Below are 25,670 nucleotides of genomic sequence, written 5' to 3' on the forward strand. Positions count from 1 at the left end.
TGACAAACACGAAGACGAGCAGTAGAAACTCTCGCCCTATGCGGACGAACATTATTTTGCTGAAGATGCCGAGGATGGCTTGACACGAACTGCGACAATATGAGGCATAGAATCGTCCAATCGTCCATGTACCACTGTGATATAAGAGTGCCACAGATGATGTATAACAATGAAAAGGGTCGTGATATGAAAAGAAATCACACCAGATTACCACAACTGGTTGCTGGGTCAAATGGCGGGCGACAATCAGCTTGATATCCCACCACTGTCCAGAGCGTCTCTAGACATGTCTTCGGCCTGAAATCTCATTGAATGCAGTACACCAACTGCAAATTTTGTCCAAGTCTTTCTGCATTGTCTTGCGATCGTTCAACGGTGAGACTTTCCACGATACTACCGAGCCGTCAGCGAGCGGTCCTGCAGTGTTGCAGCTCTTCCAAAAGAAACAGTAAATATTTTAGGATGCTGCAGTGTAAAGGACTGAAATAACATCTCCCATTTAACATGTGCTGATTTTCACTGGTTACAAAGATACATCTCGTTATAGAATTTCCACGTTGAGTGTTGGTATTCAGTTTATTGGATTTGTTTATCGATTCTCAGTTTTGTTATAAAAATCAAATTGTTTAGTTGCGCCTGAGTTTCTAGAACTGTATTTCTCAACGCTTGTTATATAAAATACTAGCGAACACGGAAAGCTTCACAATTGCTAAATACAGGGTGATTCACGAAGGTATGCAAATGCCTTAATATGTTATTCTACAAGTAAAATAAAGAAAAAAGTTCTTATAAACATAGGTCCGCAAATGTTTAGTTACGTAGCTGCGGCAAATAAAATTTTTTGCCTGAAATTTAACAACTTCGTTAATATGAAGCCATCGCAAAACTGTACAAGGTTAAAGTAAAGCACGAGTTCCATTTATTTTGTTGTTATTGATCTGGTGAATCTAATAAAACATGACCCAGAGGTATATCTACACTAGTTTTCCAGGACATCCAGAGAAGCAAAGACGTAATTTCGTAAAACTTTAATTTATTAATTACTTGGCCCACTTTGTTTTTTAAATTCCAGACAACTGCACAAAGTTTTGAAAAGACGTTGTAGAGAATTTAATTTTGGAAGAATGATGGTAATAATGTAATGAATGTGAGAATAATCAGCTTTTATTAATACCATAGCACGCATTAAACTAGAAACAACAAAGCTCAGTGTTAAGGAAGTTGTGGAGTGTACATACAATTTCACAATACATTCACAATAAATGTTCAAAAATGTCTCCTCCGAGTTCAATGCATTTAGCTGCACGTGTATAAACAGATGTGTTGCTCATTTCAGTTTCACAGGGTTGTTCTTAATTTCGGCTATTGCATTCATAATGCAAGCAAGTAATGCCTCACATGTATTGACTTTATGCTTGTTATTATGTTCTTTCACTGAAAAATACAGAAAACTAACTCGTTTGAAGGTTAGGAAACGACTGAGACAACTCCCTAACAGTTGCCAACAATGGCGTAAACGTTTCTACATTGTTAATGCAAAGTATTCAAATTTACTTGTATAATAATCTTTGCTTCTCTGGATGCTCTGTAAAACTACTGCAGACACACGTCTGGAACGTGTTTTATTAGATTCAACAGACCAATAACAACGAAATACATGTAAATATTGCTTTGCTTTAACCTCGTACAGTTTTGCGATGGCTTCGTATTAACAAAGTTGCTAAATTTCAGGCAAAATCTTTTATTAGCCCTAACTCCGAACTAATCATTTGCGGACGTATGCTTACATGAACTTTTTTCGTTAGTTTTGTTTGTAGAATAACATATTAAAGTATTTGCATATGTTCGTGACTCACCATGTATGTATAGGAATCAGATGTGCGGCCTAATCTCTTTCTTCACCATCCCTCTATCATTCTTCTCCTGCCCCTCTCCTTGTTTATCTGTTTCTCCTCCTCCCTCTCTCTGTCCATAACCTCCATCCCCTTTCACTATCCATCCCCTCCTCCCTCTCTTTCTCCTTCTCTGCTTCCTACCTCTCTACATCCATCTCCTCCTTCCCTCTCTACATTTCTTCCTCCCTCTCCCCCCCCCCCTCTCTCTCCACTTCCTCTTTCACCTTCTCTCTGATCCTCTCTGATCCTGATCCTAGTAAACGAGACCGTGATAGGGAATTAAAGTCGCTTAAAATGAATGGATAAATCAGTTGGGATCACTGGTATACAGGGTATGAGAGAGACTTCTCCCGCTGCTGTATCTGTGCAAATAGTATCTTCAGTGACAGTATTCACATAGTTTTAGCCTGCAAACCGGTAGGATTACAAAGTTTCAGACGATCCAGATATTGTAGAGTGTGCGTTGTTAAGAAGAACGACGCAATGTTCCTTCAGACATGTATGCATGTCCGAAGGAAAAGGCGCTGTGGTGACAGCAGCCGTTACGAAATACGTGAAATGTATTCGCAGTCGCGAATACGAAAAACCCTCAGCTGTGGAAGGGAATGACGACAAATGAAAATTTGTGCGCGACCGGGACTCGAACCCGAGTTTCCCGCTTTCTGCGAACCCGAGTTTCCCCCTTTACGCGAACCCGAGTTTCCCGCTTTACGCGAACGCGAGTTTCCCGCTTTACGCGAACGCGAGTTTCCCGCTTTACGCGAACCCGAGTTTCCCGCTTTACGCGAACGCGAGCTTCCCGCTTTACGCGAACCCGAGTTTCCCCCTTTACGCGAACCCGAGCTTCCCGCTTTACGCGAACCCGAGTTTCCCGCTTTACGCGAACCCGAGTTTCCCCCTTTACGTGAACCCGAGTTTCCCGCTTTACGCGAACCCGAGTTTCCCGCTTTACGCGAACCCGAGTTTCCCCCTTTACGTGAACCCGAGTTTCCCGGTTTACGCGAACCCGAGTTTCCCGCTTTACGCGAACCCGAGTTTCCCGCTTTACGCGAACCCGAGTTTCCCGCTTTACGCGAACCCGAGTTTCCCGCTTTACGCGAACCCGAGTTTCCCGCTTTACGCGAACCCGAGTTTCCCGCTTTACGCGAACCCGAGTTTCCCGCTTTACGCGAACCCGAGCTTCCCGCTTTACGCGAACCCGAGTTTCCCGCTTTACGCGAACCCGAGTTTCCCCCTTTACGTGAACCCGAGTTTCCCGCTTTACGCGAACCCGAGTTTCCCGCTTTACGCGAACCCGAGTTTCCCGCTTTACGCGAACCCGAGTTTCCCCCTTTACGTGAACCCGAGTTTCCCGCTTTACGCGAACCCGAGTTTCCCACTTTACGCGAACCCGAGTTTCCCGCTTTACGCGAACCCGAGTTTCCCCCTTTACGTGAACCCGAGTTTCCCGCTTTACGCGAACCCGAGTTTCCCGCTTTACGCGAACCCGAGTTTCCCGCTTTACGCGAATCCGAGTTTCCCGCTTTACGCGAACCCGAGTTTCCCGCTTTACGTGAACCCGAGTTTCCCGCTTTACGCGAACCCGAGTTTCCCGCTTTACGCGAACCCGAGTTTCCCCCTTTACGTGAACCCGAGTTTCCCGCTTTACGCGAACCCGAGTTTCCCGCTTTACGCGAACCCGAGTTTCCCGCTTTACGCGAACCCGAGTTTCCCCCTTTACGTGAACCCGAGTTTCCCGCTTTACGCGAACCCGAGTTTCCCGCTTTACGCGAACCCGAGTTTCCCGCTTTACGCGAACCCGAGTTTCCCCCTTTACGTGAACCCGAGTTTCCCGCTTTACGCGAACCCCAGTTTCCCGCTTTACGCGACGCAGGAACGACGATGTATGAAAGTTTTCGTCTGGCCGTGAGTAGTGCTCGGGTAGCCAAACGCTGAAGACGACCGCTCGCGTAAAGAGGTCAAAAACTTTTCGACATTTTTGCTAACAACGTTGAACAATATCTTGACTTTAAATAGTTGTATGATAATATTATGGAAAGGGTATTTGCTACTAACCATATAGAGGGCACAGTGAGTACCAAAGAAACACCACACAAAGACTCCTGTATACATAAGCTTTCGGTCAAAAGGCCTTCTACTAAAGTAGAAAACACACACACACATTCATACATGTACAACACACAAACGTCACGAATGTGTCTGGCTGCGCAGGCCAGAGACAGTGTGTGTGTGTGTGTGTGTGTGTGTGTGTGTGTGTGTGTGTGAGAGAGAGAGAGAGAGAGAGAGAGAGAGAGAGACGTTTTCTACTTTAGTAGAAGGCCTTTTGGCCGAAAGCTTAAATGTATAGCAATCGTTTTCGTTGTGCGTGTCTGCTGCTCGACGTCTGCTCTATATGGTGAGTAGCAGTCCACCCTTTTCATAATGCTGTCGTTACTCCATCCTGGATATTCCACTAAAATAGTACAGATATACTTATATAAATCGAATAATTCACTAAATGAGTTTTCTTCTTTGCTGTTGCCAGAAACGTTTTCTTTTCTTAATATACATATATTTTTAAATGAATTGTAGCTTCATGTGACCCACTTAAACGTAGAGCTCACACCAGTAAAAATGATGTCTCATTAGGTTTGTGATTTAAAATTCAAAATACGCCTTCCTTGTGAGTTTTTTTGTTTTTAGTTTTTTTTTTTTTGTTGGGGTTAACTTCACCTACGTGAGAACCCAGGCCTTTATCTTGCCTTATTAACCAATTCCTGTTTCTGAGAATACTATATGTGGCATATTTCCATAAGTTTACTTATTGCTGGAGTATCTTTCAAATCCCTCAATTGCGTTAATTGTTTCATTGTTGGCGACTAGAATACTGACTATTTTGTACCACAATACCATGACGTCTGATGTACGAATTCGATTGCTTATATTTGTCGGTACTGGAACCAAGTTTATATCAGGATATTTTTCCTCATCGAGCCACCGTGTCATCGAACCACTTATCAACCTCTAAAAAAAGAAATTCTCAGAAACTTATTCCACAGCCACCATTACGATATAATGATGATGTAATGGCAGTTGCGGGGAAGGCGGATAGACGTCTTCGGTTCATTGGTAGAATTTTGGGAAGATGTGGTTCATCTGTAAAGGAGACCGCTTATAAAACACTAATATGACCTATTTTTGAGTACTGCTCGAGCGTTTGGGATCCCTATCACGTCGGATTGAGGGAGGACATAGAAACAATTCAGAGGCGGGCTGCTAGATTTGTTACTGGTAGGTTTGAAAATCACGCGAGTGTTACGGAAATGCTTTAGTAACTCGGGTGAGAGCCTCTGGAGGAAAGGAGGCGCTCTTTTCGTGAATCGCTACTTAGGAAATCTAGAGAACCAGCATTTGAGGCTGACTGCAGGACAATTTTACTGCCGCCAACTTATATTTCGCGGAAAGACCACATAGATAAGATAAGAGAGGTTAGGGCTCGTACAGAGGCATATAGGCTGTCATTTTTCCCTCGTTCTGTTTGGGAGTGGAACAGGGAGAGAAGATGCTAGTTGTGGTACGAGGTACCCTCCGCCACGCACCGTATGGTGGATTGCGGAGTGTGTATGTAGATGTAGATGTAGATGTAGATGTAGATGTAGATAATTACGGCGCGGAGTAGACGCGCGGTCTCAGGCGCCCTGTCACAGTCCTTGCGGCTCCGCCCGTCGGAGGTTCCAGTCCTCCTTTGGGAATTGGTGTGTGTGTTGTCCTTAGCATAAGTTAGTTTAAGTTAGATTAAGTAGTGTGTAGGCTTAGGAACCGATGGCCTCGGCAGTTTGGTCCCATAAGACCTTACCACAAATTTCCAACTTGATGTAATTAGGGAAAACCGTTAGCACGAATAAGGAAACATTGGCTGAGCATACAAAAATAAAAACATACGTGGAAAAGATAAGCAGGAGATGCTTCAGATACGTATCCAGAAAATGCTAAGTGGGACGATTAGAAACCTATGCAGAAAAGAACGTGAGTAAGAATCAATAGTGAAGGATGACGGCTGGAAATAGCGCGCTGGAAGTCTATCAGAAAGGCTAGAGCTATATCAAGCATTACAGATATTCCGTACGTGCGGTCTGACGTAGACCAAAGAGATGGAACAAATCCACCTACGTCGTGTTAAATGAAACGTTAGTGAATGAAGTTCTAAACTCGTGAAACTTCCTGACTTCCTGGCAGATTAAAACTGTGTGCCTGACCGAGACTCGAACTTGCCTTGAGCGGGCAAGTGCTCTACCGACTTTTTCTTTCTTTTCTTTTTTTTTCGCACCGGGACTCGAACCCGGATTTCCTGCTTACCGCGAGCGGTCGCCTGATCATTTTATTTTTGTTTTTGTATGTTGTAGATAGTGACAAAGCAAATAAAAATCTCTGTTGTTCTAAAGTAAATGGCGGTCTTCTTCATAAAACAAAAACAAAAAACAAAAAATTCTTGGAAGAGAAAATAAGTATACTTTTTCACCATCCGTTTTTTTCAGATCATGTGTCATTACAATTTTTTTCTTTTTTGTTTTTGTATTATTCGTTTAGATCACGTAGCACGCCCTCATTCTGGAAACATCCCCCAGGCTGTGGCTAAGCCATGTCTCCGCAATAACCTTTCTTTCAGGAGTGCTAGTTCTGCAAGGTTCGCAGGAGAGCTTCTGTATAGTTTGGAAGGTAGGAGACGAGGTACTGGCAGAAGTAAAGCTGTGAGGAGGAGACGTGAGTCGTGCTCGGGTAGCTCAGTTGCTGCCGGAACGGTAGCTCAGCATGTTCGGTCAGAGGATTAGCTGCCCTCTGTAATAAAAAAACTGAGTCAATCAATCGACAACGAACTTGAATGGATGTCTTACGACGTCCGCCCCGAGCAGATGCAACGAACAAACGCGAACAAAATGGGATAAAAAAAGAGAGGGTTAGCTGCCCTCTGTAATAAAAAAAACTGAGTTAATAGATCAACAACGAACTTAAAACGGATGTCTTACGACGACCGCCCCGAGCAGATGCGACGAGCAAAAGCGAACAAAATGAGATAAAGAAAAGGTTGGTAGAGCACTTGCCCGTGAAAGACAAAGGTCCCGAGTTCGAGTCTCGGTCCGGCACACAGTTTTAATCTGCCCGGAAGTTTCCTAATGGAGATGTTTTTAAAATCTTTACTACATACAACCTGCTGTGAAAGCTGGAACGCCTACCAGTGAGCGGCTGGGAGCATGTTGACTGCCACTGCCTCAGGGTGATACTATAAAGCGAGAATGATCAAATAATTTTCATCTTATGTGGAAGACTACAATAAATTTGTATCGCACTATTTGTAATGGAATTGTTGTAGCTCGTGTCCTTACTGACCGTGTATCGAACTTTACTTGTTGCTTTATAATATGTCCGTTGGTACTGAAGTTTTTGTTTATGTTTACTCTGCTGCAGACAGAACACGACTAACATATTGAAGAGGAAGGACATGTACGTTCTATCAGAGCTGATGCAGCATTTTTGCGCCCGTCTGTTTCGTAAACGAAATGTGAGTTTTGCGAGTCATTTCCAGCCGGTAATTGCCGATGGGGCGCGCTGCGATCGCATATACCAGTAAGCCCTGAAATGAAGAAAATAGCGATAATCTTTTACGTCTGGATTGCCGACAACTGAGCACTGCCATGAGTCAGTTTAGAGTCACGTGATACAAGGCAGCCATTTTGGATCCTAATAAGAGGGAGAATTGATCTAATTAGCGGTTGTTTGGTATATAGAGGTGTGAGAAGCACATAAACTCACTTTATATTAATTTAAGAGCCTAACGAAACGTGTCAACCTTTCTGTGATGAAGAATGCCACGTTGCTGTGCAGTAAACTGCTATTCTAGGCAGGTGAATGAATTGAGAAGCATGCAAAATATAGCTGCATCGAACTGGAAGGAAAGATATGTTTCCATGTGAGTATGCTAGTCTATGTGCAAAAAGTAAACATTTATCCTATTGTGGAGTACTAAACAACGAACTTATATATCCCATTACGTAATACCTACAACAAGTCATCTCCTCTAGCGTAGTTGGTGGCGGGCTGGACTTCTATTACAATATTCCCACGATCCACTTCACTCAGCGCAAACTTTTTTTCGTTCTTGTTCTCTTCGCTTAATACCAACGTCTTCTTAAGTTATTATTATGAATAGTAGCCAGCTACACTGCTCTGTAATTTTTTTATTTTGTACCATGGACCATGACCCATTTCGGCATATTGGCATCATCAGGTGCTCTGTAAATACGTAAGTAAGCGATGGTCTTCATATAATGGTCTGTATCTATGATCAGAAAAGCTATAATACATCGTTAGGCGTTTTTACCTTACATGTAACATCGTTGCTGTTATGTCCTGGCTTTTTCTAGAGTCGTTATTTTCTCCTAGGTGCGCACTGGAGATGTACATCTCATTTTAGTTGGTTTCCATGTATACTGCTTTTCTGACAGCTTGGATGACAGTAAATCAGATATACAACATGTTTACATAGCTACCATTATAAATAATGTTTTAAATTCATTATTTTTGTTGGTTTGATTCTTATTATGTTTTTGCCTGGATTTTACTTTAGTTTTATCCGAGATTTTTATTTTACATTTTTAATTTTTTCATAACAAATTTGTTATTGATTATGATTAATGTTGGTGTTACGTCTCTGCTTTATACTCTTCATGTTGTTATCGCTGTAACTGTGGATATGTGTAATTTAGTGTCTCTGATTTATTGCTTTACCTGTTCTCTTGATTTATAATAAGAATAAAGGTTTGTATGTACTTTCTGTGCTTTAGGTCGGTTTGTTCGTTCAGTAAATTTATTGAGTTGCTGTATGCATATGCATGTGAATATATGTCTACCTCCTCAAGGATCTTCATGAATGTTCCCTTCTGCGTAATATGGAGGATTTCTAGTGCTTCGTTTATAGGCTTTACGTCGCATTTTTCTTTTTGTAGATGGTGAAAAAATATGGATCGGGTGTTTCCAATTTCTCTGGTGTGCCCTTTATATCTAATTTTGAAGTTTCTAACGGTTTGTCCTACGTAGTATTTTTGGCATGTATTACACGAAATTTTGTAAATGACGTGGTTGTTGTGCATGAGAATTTTCGACCTGTTTTTGTGAATTTTGTGTTTGAGACTTTGTGTGTTTTGATATGCAGAGGCGATGTCGGTTTTGTTGTATAATTTGTTAATTTTGTTCGAGATGTTTCCTAGATAAGTTGTGGTTACCTTGTTTTCTTCTTGTTCGTTGTGTATATGCTTAGTTTTCCATATTTATGTATATTGTGCCTCGTCGTTGTGTTTTACTGTAATATAATTGTTTTACAATTTTGAGGTCTGTTCTAAAGCTATATGATTTTTGACAAAGAGAGAGACATTGAACATTGCTTAGAACCAACGAGGAAATGTAATAAGGCCAGGTCATTATGATAAGATGGAAGTTGGTCCTGCTTAAGCACTTTTAAATCAAATGATAATTAAATCTGCAACCTAGCTGCAAACAGGCGTGGATATACAACATTGGGACATGTTGAGAGTGTGTGCCCCGACCGGAACTCGAATCCGGGTCATCAATGGTATCTGTTCTTTCGGGAACAGATACTACCTTCATATACACTTTTAAATCAGAGTGCTTCAGCAGCAATTAAGTAGCAGTAGAACAACAGATACTTTAAATTAATTACCTGGAGGAATAAAAAAACTGCAGTGTCTAAAGTTGTTAAAGACAAACACGATCACGCTCTGCAGTTTCTCCATGAGTGTTACAACGCTTTTTGAAAATTGGAAAAAGGGGTCCCTGAAAACGACAGTCGTTCTGACAACAGCCACAGAAATTAACAATCAGCATTAACTTCTGACTGAAAAAAGTTTCCACTGCGTTTTGTTGTGGGGGCTTTCAGAAGACCACCTGGAAAAACTCATCGCCATGGTTCGATCAAATAATACAGTTTAATCTCAATACAGCGGCTTATTGCTGTGTCAAAGTGCTTTCGTCGCAGTCACCATAACACATGTCAGACAGAAATTATTATAGTTAATTCCTCATCGGCGACACAGAACACAAGCGTACTTGTAGCGAGTCACAAAGCAGCAACGATCCCAGCCGTGCCTCTAAGTGCAAATTTAGATTTAATCGACGTAAATTAAATTTCACACGGTGAAGATCAGTCTCTGAATTACCTAGCCGGTAGAACTGTAAAACAAGTTAAGCAGAAATGCGAGTTATGTGATATGTTACGTGTGCCACTTTCAGCATGTGAATAATGTGAATGAGAAAGAGTTCGCAGATTAACCGAATTTAAAATCACACGACCAATGACAGCTTAGAACGTGTATCGGAATCCGTGTTAAATATTATTCAAATGGCAAAAGCAGATTCCCTTGTCGATGAAAAATAAGTTCTGGCATCGAAGTTGTTTCAGGTACTCAAGGGAGATTGATGTGAAGCACACAAGAAACTTAGTCATAGTATTCCGTTTTGTCTCACTGTTACATAGAAGACTGTACATATATTGTTGACAAAAGCAGAGATGAGCGACACTGTAAAATGTAGTAGTAAAAGTATAAGCATAATAAATGCGATAAGGATATTTATGAGGTAGTTACCAGGCATCTAATTTATTTAGTGTATATTTTTGCTAATTACGTTGATGTAAAAAGAGCAATAATCTGCAAAACAAACAGTAACATTAAAAAAGTTAACATCTAAAGAGAAGTATGGATTTGTGTTTCAATATGGTCTTCAATTCTCAAATATCTCTCAAACTAACTGAATGGGTACCATATGTTATGCTACTACATATAGAGAATATATTATTTATCACAAAAATAAGTGCGAGGAAGTTTTATCCGTATTAAGAGGAAAATAAAAGCCATATTTTTAGCGACGGGCTTACGAAAGTTGTAATTTTTTCCCTTTATATTTGCGGTAGAAACAAGGGAACAATTGAAGACATGCGCGGAAAAATCAGCTCAAATGTAGAAGGTTAGAGATAAGTGTTGCCATCTGCTACTGGGTGCGGGAACTATCAAAATTTACTTGGCCTCGCCCCTAAATGGCACATTAAGTTATTTAGGGGTGAGACCAATTTCAGTTTTGATACGAGGGTGACTGCAAAAGAAATGCACACTATTTTTGTAAAAATACAGTTTTCATTCTGCATGAGTGAAAGTTTTACAGTGTGTAGATACATCCTTCCCGCTTGTTTTCAAACTTACTTCAACCTGTTCCTGTGGTTGGCGCCATCACAGCATGTCTTGAAGATGGCTGCTACACTTGACGTTCGTCAGAAGCAACGTGCTGTCATAGAATTCCTGTGCTGTGAAAACGAGACAGTGGGTAACATCCACAAGAGATTGAAAAAGGCGTATGGAGATGTTGCTGACGATCGCAGTACAGTTAGTCGGTGGGCAAGCAGGTTACGTGATGAAAGCGGGCACGGCAATATCGAGGACTGGCCTCGCAGCGGCAGGCCTTGTACTGCACACACTCCAGATAATGTGAGGAGAGTTCACGAATTTGTGGCTGCTCACATACGCATCACAGTGAACGAATTGTTACGCTACGTTGGGATAGGGGAAGGAAGTGTTTGCAGAATACTGAAAGTGTTGGCGTTAAAAAAGGTTTGTGCCAGGTGGGTTCCCAGGATATTGACAGTGGCTCGGAAAGAAAAAAAAAAAAACAGTATGCACCGAACTTTTGGAAAAGTACGAGAATGATGGAGATGAATTTATTGAAATAATTTTGACGGGTGATGAAACACGGCTCCATCATTTTTCACCAGAGAGGAAGAGGCAATCAATGGAGTGGCATCATGCAAATTCACCCAAGAAAAAAATGTTTTAAACCACACCTTCTGCTTATGGCTACGGTGTTTTTCGATTCCAAAGAACTCTTGCTTGTGGACATCGTGCCAAGTGGAACCACAATAAATTCTGATGCATATGTGACGACACTGAAGAAACTTCAATCTCGACTGAGTCGTGTTCGACCACATCGGCAAAAGCAGGATGTTTTGCTGTTGCACGACAATGCACGGCCACATGTCAGTCAAGAAACCATGGAAGCGATCACAAAACTCGGATGGACAACACTGAAGTACCCGCCTTACAGCCGTGACCTGGCTCCCTGTGACTATTATCTCTTTGGGAAACTGAGAGACTCTCTTCGTGGAACAAGGTTTGAAGATGATGACTCCCTTGCGCGCACTGCCGAACATTGGCTACAACACGTTGGTCCAGAAATATACCTTGTGGGTTACAGGTGCTGGTTCCAAGATGACGTAAGGTAGTTGAGAGGGATGGAAATTATGTAGAGAAATGACAATATTGTTCCTAAAGGATGTATCTACACACTGTAAAACTTTCAAACATGTAGAATAAAAGATGGATTTAAAAAAAATAGTGCGCATTTCTTTTGGAGTGACCCTCGTAGTTCCCGTACCCAGAAACAGATGATAACACTTATCTCTATAGTGTGTTTAAAATTAGTTGCGACTTCTGACGTTTGGCTCACCGGTGGTGACATGACGCCGTTGTCCAGGTAACACCAATGGCGAGCCGTCTTTCCCTACCACGCCACCAGCAATTCGCTTGGTAAAATGCCACCGTTGTCACGCCGTGGATAAACAGTACGACGTGGTGTCACGCTTTAGAGACACCTACACTCATCTGCTCTCGTAGTAAAGTGATATTTTCTGGTGTTGAAGTGTTCTATAACTGTCAGGTATTGTGAACGAGTCTTTCGTGTTGGCGCTGCACGCCACAGCTCAATATGTCAGTTTTGGACAAAATAGCATTAATAATAACAGTGCAGCACGTCTAAACACGAGATCTGCAATAAAAGCGATCGTTCAAGAACATGGTCATCGGCTGTGAAGAGAATGTTCTGCTGCAAAATATTCCTCAGAATTGCACAAAGCAAAGGTCAGTGGCCAATACCACTCGTTTGTGATTGGTACAGCTCCAACAATGCAGTGGAGGAAAGCAGCTATTTTTCTTTAGGTACAAGTTGAACCTAGCTTGTCTAAGGCGAAGTTAATGGAACTTGTAGTACAGTACGAGCCAAAAACTCCGCGCTACCAGATCGATGAACTGGCTAACGCTAAAGGGCATAGTTTAAATCAGGCTTCCTCCGCATCATGCTCATTTAAATCCGACTCAGAATATATGTGGTGAAAAGTAATGTGACAAAATCAAGAAATTAACGCTCAGTGACGTTGAAATCTTGACAAAACAAGTCATTGCAAATGTTACATCACAGGACTGGTCTCAAGTTGTCAGCCATACCAAGAATGTGTTTAAGGAGATATAAATTCATGAAGGACTGTCTTGAGTTCTGAGTAATACGTTACTTCTCTTTTTGCTTTATTGTTATTGTTGTGGTCTTCAGTACGGAGAATGGTTTGATGCAGCTCTCCATGTTACTCTATCCTGTGCAAGGTTCTTCATCATTCTGTGCAAGGTTCTTCATCTCCCAGTACCTATTATAACCTGCATCCTTCTGAATCAGCTTGGTCTCCCTCTACGTTTTTTACCCCCCACACTGCCCTCTAGTACTAAATTGGTGATCCTTTGATGCCTCAGAACATGTCCTATCAACCGATCCCTTCTTCTAGTCAAGTTGTGCCACAAGCTCCTCCCCATTTCTATTCAATACCTCCTCCTTAGTTGTGCGATCTACCCATTTAATCTCCAGCATTCTTCTGTAGCACCACATTTCAAAAGCTTCTATTCTGTTCTTGTCCAAACTATTTATCGTCCATGTTTCACTTCCATACATGGCTACACACCATACTTTCAGAAACGACTTCCTGACACTTAAATCTATACTCTATGTTAACAAATTTCTCTTCTTCAGAAACGCTTTCCTTTCCATTGGCAGTCTACATTTTATATCCTCTCTACTTCGACCTTCATCAGTTATTTTGCTCCCCAAATAGCAAAACACCTTTACTACTTTAAGTGTCTCATTTCCTAATCTAATTCCCTCAGCATCACCAGACTTAATTATCCTCGTTTTTCTTTTGTTGATGTTCATGTTATATCCTCCTTTCAAGACACTGTCCATTCTGTTCAACTGCTCTTCCAGGTCCATTGCTGTCGCTGACAGAATTACAATGTCATCAGCGAACCTCAAAGTTTTTATTTCTTCTCCATCGATTTTAATGCCTACTCCGAATTTTTTTTTGTTTCCTTTACTGCTTGCTCAATATACAGATTGAATAACATCGGGGAGAGGCTACAACCCTGTCTCACTTCCTTCGCAACCACTGCTTCCCTTTCATGTCCCTCGACTCTTATGCTTGCCATCTGGTTTCTGTACAAATTGTAAATAGCCTTCCGCTCCCTGTATTTTACCCCTGCCACCGTCAGAATTTGAAAGAGAGTATCCCAGTCAACATTGTCAAAAGCTTTCTCTAAGTCTACAAATGCTAGAAACGTAGGTTGGCCTTTTCTTAATCTAGCTTCTAAGATAAGTCGTAGGGTCAGTATTGCCTCACGTGTTCTAATATTTCTACGAAATCCAAACTGATCTTCCCCGAGGCCGGCTTCTACCAGTTTTTCCATTCGTCTGTAAAGAATTCGTGTTAGTATTTTGCAGCTGTGACTTATTAAACTGATAGTTCGGTAATTTTCACACCTGTCAGCACCTGCTTCCTTTGGAATTGGGTTACTATAAGCTTCTTCGAGTCTGAGGGTATTTCGCCTGTCTCATACATTTTGCTCACCAGATGGTAGAGTTTTGTCAGGATTGGCTCTCCCAAGGCTGTCAGTAGTTCTAATGGAATGTTATCTATTCCTAGGGCCTTGTTTCGACTTAGGTCTTCCAGTGCTCTGTCAAACTCTTCACGCAGTATCACATCTCCCATTTCATCTTCATCTACATCCTCTTCCATTTCCATAGTATTACCCTCAAGTACATCGCCCTTGTATAGACCCTCTATATACTCCTTCCACCTTTCTGTTTTCCCTTCTTTGCTTAGAACTAGGTTTCCATCTGAGCTCCTGATATTCATACAAGTAGTTCTCTTTTCTCCAAAGGTCTCTTTACTTTTCCTGTAGGCAGTATCTGTCTTACCTCTAGTGAAATATGCCTCTACATCCTTACATTTGTCTTCTAGCCCTCCCTGTTTAGCCATTTTGCGCTTTCTGTCGATCTCATTTTTGAGACGTTTGTATTCCTTTCTGCCTGTTTCATTTACTGCATTTTTGTGTTTTCTCCTTTCATCAATTAAATTCAATATTTCCTCTATCACCCAAGGATTTCTACTAGCCCTCGTCTTTTTACCTACTTGACCCTCTGACACATTCACTACTTCATCCCTCAAAGCTACCCATTCTTCTTCTTCTGTATTTCTTTCCTCCATTCTTATCAATTGTTCGCTTATGCTCTCCCTGAAGCTCTGTACAACTTCTGTTTTAGTCAGTTTGTCAAGATCCCATCTCCTTAAATTCCAACCTTTTTGAAGTTTCTTCAGTTTTAATCTACAGCTTATAACCAACAGATTGTGGTCAGAGTCCACATCTGCCCCTGGAAATGTCTTACAATTTGAAACCTGGTTCCTAAATCTCTGTCTTACCATTATACAGGGTGGTCTATTGATAGTGACCGGGCCAAATATCTGACAAAATAAGGATCAAACGAGAAAACTACAAAGAACGAAACTCGTCTAGCTTTAAGGGGGAAACCAGATAGCGGTATGGTTGGCCCGCTAGATGGCGGTGCCATAGGTTCAGATGGTTCAAATGGCTCTGAGCACTATGGGACTTAACTTCTGAGGTCATCAGTCCCCTAGAACTTAGAACTACTTAAACCGAACTAACCTAAGGACATTACACACACCCATGCCCGAAGCAGGATTCGAACCTGTGACCGTAGCGGTCGCGCGGTTTCAGACTGTAGCGCCTAGAACCACTCTGGCCGGCGGTGCCACAGGTCAAACGGATATCAACTGCATTTTTTAAAATAGGAACCACTATTTTTTATTACATATTCGTGTAGTACGTAAATAAATATGAATGTTTTAGTTGGACCACTTTTTTCACTTTTTGATAGATGGCGCTGTAATAGTCACAAACGTATAAGTACGTGGTATCACGTAACATTCCGCCAGTGCGGACGGTATGTGCTTCGTGATACATTACTCGTGTTAAAATGGACCGTTTACCAATTGCGTAAAGGGTCGATATCGTGGCTATTGTGATCAAAATGCCCAATGGGCGTGCTCTATGTATGCTGCTCGGTATCCTGGACAATATCATCCAAGTGTCCGGACCGGTCGCCATATAGTTACGTTATTTAAGGAAACAGGAAGTGTCCAGCTACATGTGAAACGTGAACCACGACCTGCAACAAGTGATTATGCCCGCACATCAGTAGCAGACAAATTGCGCGAGAATCGGGAATCTCAAAAACGTCGGTGTTGAGAATGCTACATCAACATCGACTGCACCCGATCCATAATTCAGCAACAGCGGTAACGTAAACCGGCATAATATGCACTATTGGATAACGAAAAATCCACGATGGCTGCGATAAGTGGAACATCAGCGACCTTGGCGGGTTACTGTATAGTGCGGCATTGTGGGAGGAAGGATAATTGGCCCCCATTTTATCGATGGCAATCTATATGGTGCAATGCATGCTGATATCCTACGTAATGTTCTACCGATTTTACTACAAGATGTTTCACTGCATGACAGAATGGCGATGTACTTCCAACATGATGTATGTCCGGCACATAGCTCGTGTGCGGTTGAAGCGGTATTGAATAGCATATTTCATGACAAGTGGATTGGTCGTCGAAGCACCATACCATGGCTCGTACGTTCACCGGATATGACGTCTCCGGATTTCTTTCTGCGGGGAAAGTTGAAGGATATTTGCTATCGTGATCCACCGACAAGGTCTGACGACATGCGTCAGCGCATTGTCAATGCATGTGCGAACATTACGGAAGGCGAACCACTCGCTGTTGAGAGGAATGTCGTTACACGTTCACAAGTTCACAAAGGTACATGTATCACATTGGAACAACCGAAATAAAATGTACAAACGTACCTAAGTTCTGTATTCTAATTTAAAAAACCTACCTGTTGGCAACTGTACGTCTAAAATTGTGAGCAATATGATTGTGACTACTACAGCGCCATCAATCACAAAGGGAAAAAAGTGGTCTAACTGAAACAATCACATTTCTTTACATACTACACGAATATGTAATAAAAAATGGGAGTTTCTGTTTTAGAAAACGGAGTTGATATCCGTTTGACCTATTGCAGCGCCATCTAGCGGGCCAACCATAGCGCCATCTGGTTTCCCCCTTCAGGCCAGACAAGTTTCGTTCTTTGTAGTTTTTTCGTTTGACGCTTATTTCGTGAGATATTTGGCCCGGTCACGATCAATGGACCACCCTGTATAATATATCTGAAACCTGTCAGTATCGCCAAGCTTCTTCCATGTATACAACCTTCTTTTATGATTATTGAACCAAGTGTTAGCTATGATTAAGTTATGCTCTGTGCAAAATTCTACCAGGCGGCTTCCTCTTTCATTTCTTGCCCCGTATCCATAGTCACCTACTACGTTTCCTTCTCTTTCTTTTCCATCTATCGAATTCCAGTCACCCATGACTGTTAAATTTTCGTCTCCTTTCACTATCTGAATAATTTCTTTTATCTCATCATACCTTTCTTCAATTTCTTCGTCATCTGCAGAGCTAATTGGCATACAAATTTGTACTACTGTAGTAGGCGTGGGCTTCTTGTCTATCTTGGCCACAATAATGCATGCACTGTGCTGTTTGTAGTAGCTTACCCGAACTCCTATTTTTTTTATTCATTATTAAACCTACTCCTGCATTACCCCTATTTGATTTTGTATTTATAACCCTGTATTCACCTGACGAAAAGTCTTGTTCCTCCTGCCATTGAACTTCGCCAATTCCCACTATATCTAACTTTACCCTATCCATTTCCCTTTTAATTTTGTAACCAACCTGCCCGATTAAGGGATCTGACATTCCACGCTCCGATCCGTGGAACGCCAGTTTTCTTTCTCCTGATAACGACGTTCTCTGTGCTGTGTTAATAACTGTTTATTTTGCCTAAACACAGCAGAGTTTACAGATGTAAAACTCACTAACATTCTACTGCAGTCGAAATAGTGACAGAATCCTAAAACAGCGTATTATTAAACTACAATCTGAGGGCGAAACATATCATTCGTTATGAGAAAGCCCATTCTCAGTATAAAAATAAATGTGCAGCTACTTCATTTACATTGGTGCAAAACCCGCAGCAATCCTCGTTTCGCAGGCTACTGACGCTCCTTGAAAAATACATTACTTCATTTTAAAACATCTGTAGTTGCTTGAATACTGTGGTAGACATGGAAGTTTCGCATATTAACCATATGACAAAATACTCTGCTCTTTGCGTGCTACCAGTTGCCAAAATCTTGCTTCGATATCTGGCAGTTTATGAGATATGGGGCATTTATGAATATTTCACTCTGGCTCTTTCACTGGAGTGTGTGTTCGTGACGGAGAGCTTTACACACATCCCATTTTCTGAACGTTGTAGATAGTTAGCGATATCCTTCGAGGTTTAATGAATAATTCAATAGGTTACCTAAATTTTATATGCAGCGACATATGACGTAACACACACCAAGCGCAAATTCGTAGCGATCCCTATTGTTCATTACAAATTTCATCTCGCAGCAGTTTAGCTGATACCCAACTATCAAAGTAACTATGACCATTAATGAAATAATAGGTAATTGATCATGAAGTTGACCAATGAAGCTATAAGGTGTGCTTGACTCAGAGTTTATTACCGTATAGATTCTCTAAAATCGTTAGAGAAAGACTGTATATCGACCAGCTTGCACAACTGACAGGTTACTCTCTGGCAATTACGTCTTTTCCACTCGGTCGGTACTGAACTGTCAAAAGTTACAACTAATTTAAAAACACACTATAAGTTTATATACACTCCTGGAAATTGAAATAAGAACACCGTGAATTCATTGTCCCAGGAAGGGGAAACTTTATTGACACATTCCTGGGGTCAGATACATCACATGATCACACTGACAGAACCACAGGCACATAGACACAGGCAACAGAGCATGCACAATGTCGGCACTAGTACAGTGTATATCCACCTTTCGCAGCAATGCAGGCTGCTATTCTCCCATGGAGACGATCGTAGAGATGCTGGATGTAGTCCTGTGGAACGGCTTGCCATCCCATTTCCACCTGGCGCCTCAGTTGAACCAGCGTTCGTGCTGGACGTGCAGACCGCGTGAGACGACGGTTCATCCAGTCCCAAACATGCTCAATGGGGGGACAGATCCGGAGATCTTGTTGGTCAGGGTAGTTGACTTACACCTTCTAGAGCACGTTGGGTGGCACGGGATACATGCGGACGTGCATTGTCCTGATGGAACAGCAAGTTCCCTTGTCGGTCTAGGAATGGTAGAACGATGGGTTCGATGACGGTTTGGATGTACCGTACACTATTCAGTGTCCCTCGACGATCACCAGAGGTGTACGGCCAGTGTAGGAGATCGCTCCCCACACCATGATGCCGGGTGTTGGCCCTGTGTGCCTTGGTCGTATGCAGTCCTGATTGTGGCGCTCACCTGCACGGCGCCAAACACGCATACGATCATCATTGGCACCAAGGCAGAAGCGACTCTCATCGCTGAAGACGACACGTCTCCATTCGTCCCTCCATTCAAGCCTGTCGCGACACCACTGGAGGTGGGCTGCACGATGTTGGGGCGTGAGCGGAAGACGGCCTAACGGTGTGCGGGACCGTAGCCCAGCTTCATGGAGACGGTTGCAATTGGTCCTCGCCGATACCCCAGGAGCAACAGTGTCCCTAATTTGCTGGGAAGTGGCGGTGCGGTCCCCTACGGCACTGCGTAGGATCCTACGGTCTTGGCGTGGATCCGTGCGTCGCTGCGGTTCGGTCCCAGGTCGACGGGCACGTGCACCTTCCGCCGACTACTGGCGACAACATCGATGTACAGTGGAGACCTCACGCCCCACGTGTTGAGCAATTCGGCGGTACGTCCACCCGGCCTCCCACATGCCCACTATACGCCCTCGCTCAAAGTCCGTCAACTGCACATACGGTTCACGTCCACGCTGTCGCGGCATGCTACCAGTGTTAAAGACTGCGATGGAGCTCCGTATGCCACGGCAAACTGGGTGACACTGACGGCGGCGGTGCACTAATGCTGCGCAGCTAGCGCCATTCGACGGCCAACACCGCGGTTCCTGGTGTGTCCGCTGTGCCGTGCGTGTGATCATTGCTTGTACAGCCCTCTCGCAGTGTCCGGAGCAAGTATGGTGGGTCTCACACACCGGTGTCAATGTGTTCTTTTTTCCATTTCCAGGAGTGTATTTGAAGGTTAGTTCGTTTTTCGGCGCATGTCTTCAATTAAAAGATTCATTGTTTACTTTACACAATAAGATATCACATGCATTCCTAGTCCCGTTCCCTTCTTCACAAATGAGAATTTAAAAGTTCTGTCCATAGCGCTGCTGTAGCTACTAGGGTCCAAAATGGCGGCCACCAACGGGTTAGCAGAACTTCCTTCATTCAGTGCTTTAGTATACGGCATTGAGACACGCGTACCGTATGTGCACAAGCCGCCATCTTTTCTGAGTGTTCAGCAGCACGTTGAAGTCGGCACACTCAGCGTTGGCCTTCGAATGAACAGTCCGTGTGCCGACGACGTTACGGCATCGGTGGGAACAGGAAACGTGTGATTATTGTAATGGCGATGACATTTGGAGAAAATTGCCGGCTACTCTACGAAACGAGCACACTTTTTGCTCGTGGCGGCAGCAACGAATGACGAGAAATGGGCCGTCACTGAGTAATTTGTGTTATCCTGATCGCCGACAAGCGTAGCAAAAGAGGGGAGACGTCAGTGTAATGAATGAGAGCTATTGTAACAGATGATCATACCTTGAGGATTGCAACGTCACCTCTCACACAATATAGCAACAGGGGACGGGCTAGTGGTAAGTCGAAGGTTTCAGAGAATCCATATCCGCCCGGAACAGGGTCAGTTTTCCGGTCCGAGGTGGAGTTCTAACTTGTTACATACTAGGACATGCTGAGAAGTAATTTCTCGGAATGTTTTATTCTGTTCTCAATATCGGTTGGGGTATTACATATCGTGCATATTACTCTGTCGAATTTCCCGCTTCGCTGACTCAAGTAGCAACGCTCTGCCGCTAGAGGCCTGTGAGCTGTAGTGTGCAACATGGCGGTGTGTAGCGTGTTTGTGCCGGTGCGTGAGAAACAACGTGCTGTAATCGAGTTTCCAACCGCAGAACGCGTACTTCAAATTGAAAGTCCTCTCCCTCAGCACTACCATGCCAGACAGCACACGAGCGCTGCGACATCTGCAACGATCCGACGCCGACAATCCGATCATCCACTAAATTACAGGCCCATATCGTTAACGTCGATATGCATCAGGATTTTGGAACATACATTGTGTATGAACATTATGAATTACCTCGAAGAAAACGGTCTATTGAGATACAGTCAACATGGGTTTAGGAAAACACCGTTCCTGTGAAACACAACTAGCTCTTTATTCACACGAAGTGTTGAGTGCTATTGACAAGGGATTTCAGATCGATTCCGTATTTCTGGATTTACAGAAGACTTTTGACACGGAACCATACAAGCAGCTCGTAGTGAAATGGCGTGCTTATGGAATATCGTCTCAGTTATGTGACTGTCAGAGAGGTTATAGTTCGTAGTAATTGACGGAAAGTCATCGAGTAAAACAGAAGTGATTTCTGGCTTTCCCCAAGGTAATGTCATAGGCACTTTGCTGTTCCTTGTCTGTATAAACGATTTGAGAGACAATTTGAGCAGCCGTCTTCGGTTGTTTGCAGATGACGCTGTCGTTTATCGACTAATAAAGTCATCACAAGATCCAAAAAAAAAAAAAAAAACTACAAAACGATCTAGAAAAGATATCTGAATGGTGCGAAAAGTGGCAGTTGACCCTAAATAACGAAAAGTGTGAGGTCATCGACATGAGTGCTAAAAAGTACTCAAACTTCGGTCACACGATAAATCAGTCTAATCTAAAAGCCATAAATTCAACTAAATACCTAGGTATTACAATTACGAACAACATAAATTGGAAGGAACACACAGAAAATGTTGTGGGGAAGGCTAACCAAAGACTGCGTTTTACTGGCAGGACAGATCTACTAAGAAGACTGCCTACATTACGCTTGTCCGTCCTCTTTTGGAATACTGCTGCGCGGTGTGGGATCCTTACTAGATAGAACTGACGGAGTACATCGAAAAAGTTCAAAGAAAGGTAGCACGTTTTGTATTATCGCGAAATATGAGAGACAGTGTCACGGAAATGATACAGAATTTTAGATGGACATCATTAAAAGAAAGGCTTTTTTCGTTGGGACGGAATCTTCTCACGAAATTCCAATCATCCACTTTCTCCTCCGAATGCCATAACCGACCTACATAGGGAAGAACGATAAAATAAAGGAAATCACAGCTCGTACGGAAATATACAGGTGTTCATACTTTCCGCGCACAATACGAGATTGGAATAATAGAGAATTGTGAAGGTGGTTCGACGAACCGTCTGCCGGATACTGAAATGTGATTTGCAATCCATGTAGATGTAGATGTAGATTAGATCCTCTATACAATCCGACTTGGCACAATCCGATTTTCGGCTGTTTCTTAAATTTAAAGATTACTTTCTAGGACTTTGATTGGGATAAAGGGGTGCGACTAGTGGTGAGGTTGTGACTCCGTCAACAAATTGAAACATTCTACACTGACGGTATCAACAAAGTGGTGTCTCGTGGGGAGAAATGCGTTCGTCGCCAGGGTGAATATATTGAGAAATAGATATGTAGACATCAACAATTAAGACGTAGAAAGTTAATTAAGTCTGTTTTATTGTAAAAAAAAGCTACAAGATTTTTCAAATAAGAAATTCGTAGTCGCTACTTTTCAGCACGCCCTCTTATAATATACGCAGTGATACTCCTACCCTGAAACGAAAAACGGAATTGCAATTCGACTTACGCAGTGTATCCAAGTTGAAAGCAGTCCTTCGTCAGTAATACTCACATTCAGTCACGGTAAAACCACTGTGTTGTATTGAAAGCAGAAAATACTTTTAAGAAACTGGCCCGGTGCGAATAGCGGGACTGGCGCACTGGGCGTTCCGTACAAACTTCAATCCATCCCAGGAATCGAGCATTTCGACGATTTTCGCCTGTTATCGACACTGATTTGTTCAAAATATCGGTGCCACGGGTAGCAAGACTTTCGAGAATGTTTCAATTTGAAGTTCGAAGTTGGAAACAATAAGCAGAAGAAAAAATTGGTCTTGTGATATAATTACAAATCACCATTTCTCTGAATTTTTCCTTTTATATATATTGTGGAACCTTCTTTTTAATGGGGTTTTAATTACTGAATTTGTGAGTATCGAAATATGTGACATAAATGGCCTTATCTTTTGATTCGATTCGCTTAGAAAAATTTGGAAATTTGTGGTAAGGTCTTATGGGACCAAACTGCTGGGGTCATCGGTCCCTAAGTCTACACACTACTTAATCTAACTAACTTACGCTAAGGACAACACACACACCTATGCCCGAGGGAGGACTCGAACCTCCGACGGGGGAAGCCGCGTGACCGTTTTTACACCACCAAAGGACTGTAGACCTCAGTAAGCGAAATAAATTTCAACTTGATACATCTACCCGTTCCGGAGAATAATGGTTTCGAACAGTCGAATAGACACACACACACACACACACACACACACACACACACACACACAGCTACCCACCCACCCTCTCTCTCTCTCTCTCTCTCTCTCTCTCTCTCTGTCACACACACACACACACACACACACACACACACACACACACACACACACACAGAAGGACAGCAAAGTTATCCTATAATGGTTTCATTTTTACCTATTGAAGAATGAAACCTAGCATTACTACAATATAAAAATTACATGTGCTGAAAATATTACGAATATTACGAAACTTGATTCGCAAATTGCAAAGCAAAATTGACTTCACCTGTACCATTTATTGGAGACACACGAAAATGTTTGCCGGACCAAGACTCGAACCCGCATCTCCCGCTAACCGCGAGCAGTCGCTTTAACCACTTCTTTTCTTTTTTTATCGTTTGCTGCACTTATTCGGGGTGGACATCCCATGGCACCCGTTCAACTTCGTGACTGATCCATGCACTCAGTTTTTTTATCACTTTTACAAAAGGCAGCGCCGGCCGCGGTGGTCTCGCGGTTCTAGGCGCGCAGTCCGGAACCGTGCGACTGCTACGGTCGCAGGTTCGAATCCTGCCTCGGCCATGGATGTGTGTGATGTCCTTAGGTTAGTTAGGTTTAAGTAGTTCTAAGTTGTAGGGGACTAATGGTGGTGGTGGTGGTTAGTGTTTAACGTCCTGTCGACGACGAGGTCATTAGAGACGGAGCGAAACCTCGGGTTAGGGAAGGATTGGGAAGGAAATCGGCCGTGCCCTTTCAAAGGAACCATCCCGGCATTTGCCTGAAACGATTTAGGGAAATCACGGAAAACCTAAATCAGGATGGCCGGAGACGGGATTGAACAAAAGGCAGCTAAAGCTCTGATCGAACACACTGAGCTACCATGCCGGCACACTTTGGCTCTCTGAACACGCCATCCGGACTCATCTGAAACCTCCATATGTCATACTTGTCCACATTTCCTAATGCACACACACACACACACACACACACACACACTCTATTTGATTCCCACAACAAGTCTGTACTATGTCTGTGGTGGCAATTCATATTATACGCAGTGTTACCAGTTCCATTACGACTGTGACTGTGGAAAAAATTATGAATTTTGTTCACAAAATCACCGTATGTATTCAAAATAATTTCGCCCTGAACCAGTTCACAGCTAATATTGTTTTAAAACTGTTTTGAAACATCTACATCTACACGGATACACATTTAAATGCTATAGTCTTTTTTTGGTATTGGATTTAATACTACACCACAATTTTCTTATATGTCCTCTGTTGCATTGTAACTGTATTCTTTCATTAATCATTTTAGGGAACAAGTAGTCGGCAGGAACCAAACCCGGCGAATACGGCGGGTGATCCAGGACTATGAACCACTTGCTGGCCAAAACCGCGAACAGTATTTACTTCGTGGGCTGGGTCATTGTCGTGAAGGAGAAAACAGCCTTTCGGTGTTCGTGTCGAATACCACAAACGATAGAAGACTCAATAAACTTAGTTTTCCCTCGCTGCTCCACCGCCTGTATTCCGACATGTTTCAGACAGCTGTCGTTAAAACTTCAAGGATCGTAATGATACAACTCACTACGAGATAGGACTGCATTTTGGAATATCACGTAAGCAGTCCTAACAGCAGCCAACGGCACTGCCGCAGTGGCAACACCGGTTCCCACCAGATCACCGAAGTTAAGCGCTGTCGGGCTGGGCTAGCACTTGGATGGGTGACTATCCGGTCTGCCGAGAGCTGTTGGCAAGCGGAGTGCACTCAGCCCTTGTGCGACAAACTGAGGAGCTACTTGATTGAAAAGTAGCGGCTCCGGTATGACATACGGTTGGGAGAGCGGTGTGCTGACTACATGCCCCTCCATATCCGCATCCAGTTACGCCGGTG

General features: G+C 42.9%; 1 protein-coding gene and 1 pseudogene across 1 annotated transcript in view; one reads left to right on the forward strand and one right to left on the reverse strand.

Moving 5' to 3' along the window:
- Positions 1–25,670, reverse strand: part of LOC126272524 (cytochrome P450 6k1-like) — a 183,975-nt gene that overhangs the window by 156,087 nt on the left and 2,218 nt on the right. The gene's annotated exons all lie outside the window — the stretch shown is intronic.
- On the forward strand, positions 25,415–25,532 carry LOC126274475 (5S ribosomal RNA; annotated as a pseudogene).

Source organism: Schistocerca gregaria, chromosome 5 (assembly GCF_023897955.1).
Source record: "Schistocerca gregaria isolate iqSchGreg1 chromosome 5, iqSchGreg1.2, whole genome shotgun sequence".
NCBI classification, from domain to species: domain Eukaryota; kingdom Metazoa; phylum Arthropoda; class Insecta; order Orthoptera; family Acrididae; genus Schistocerca; species Schistocerca gregaria.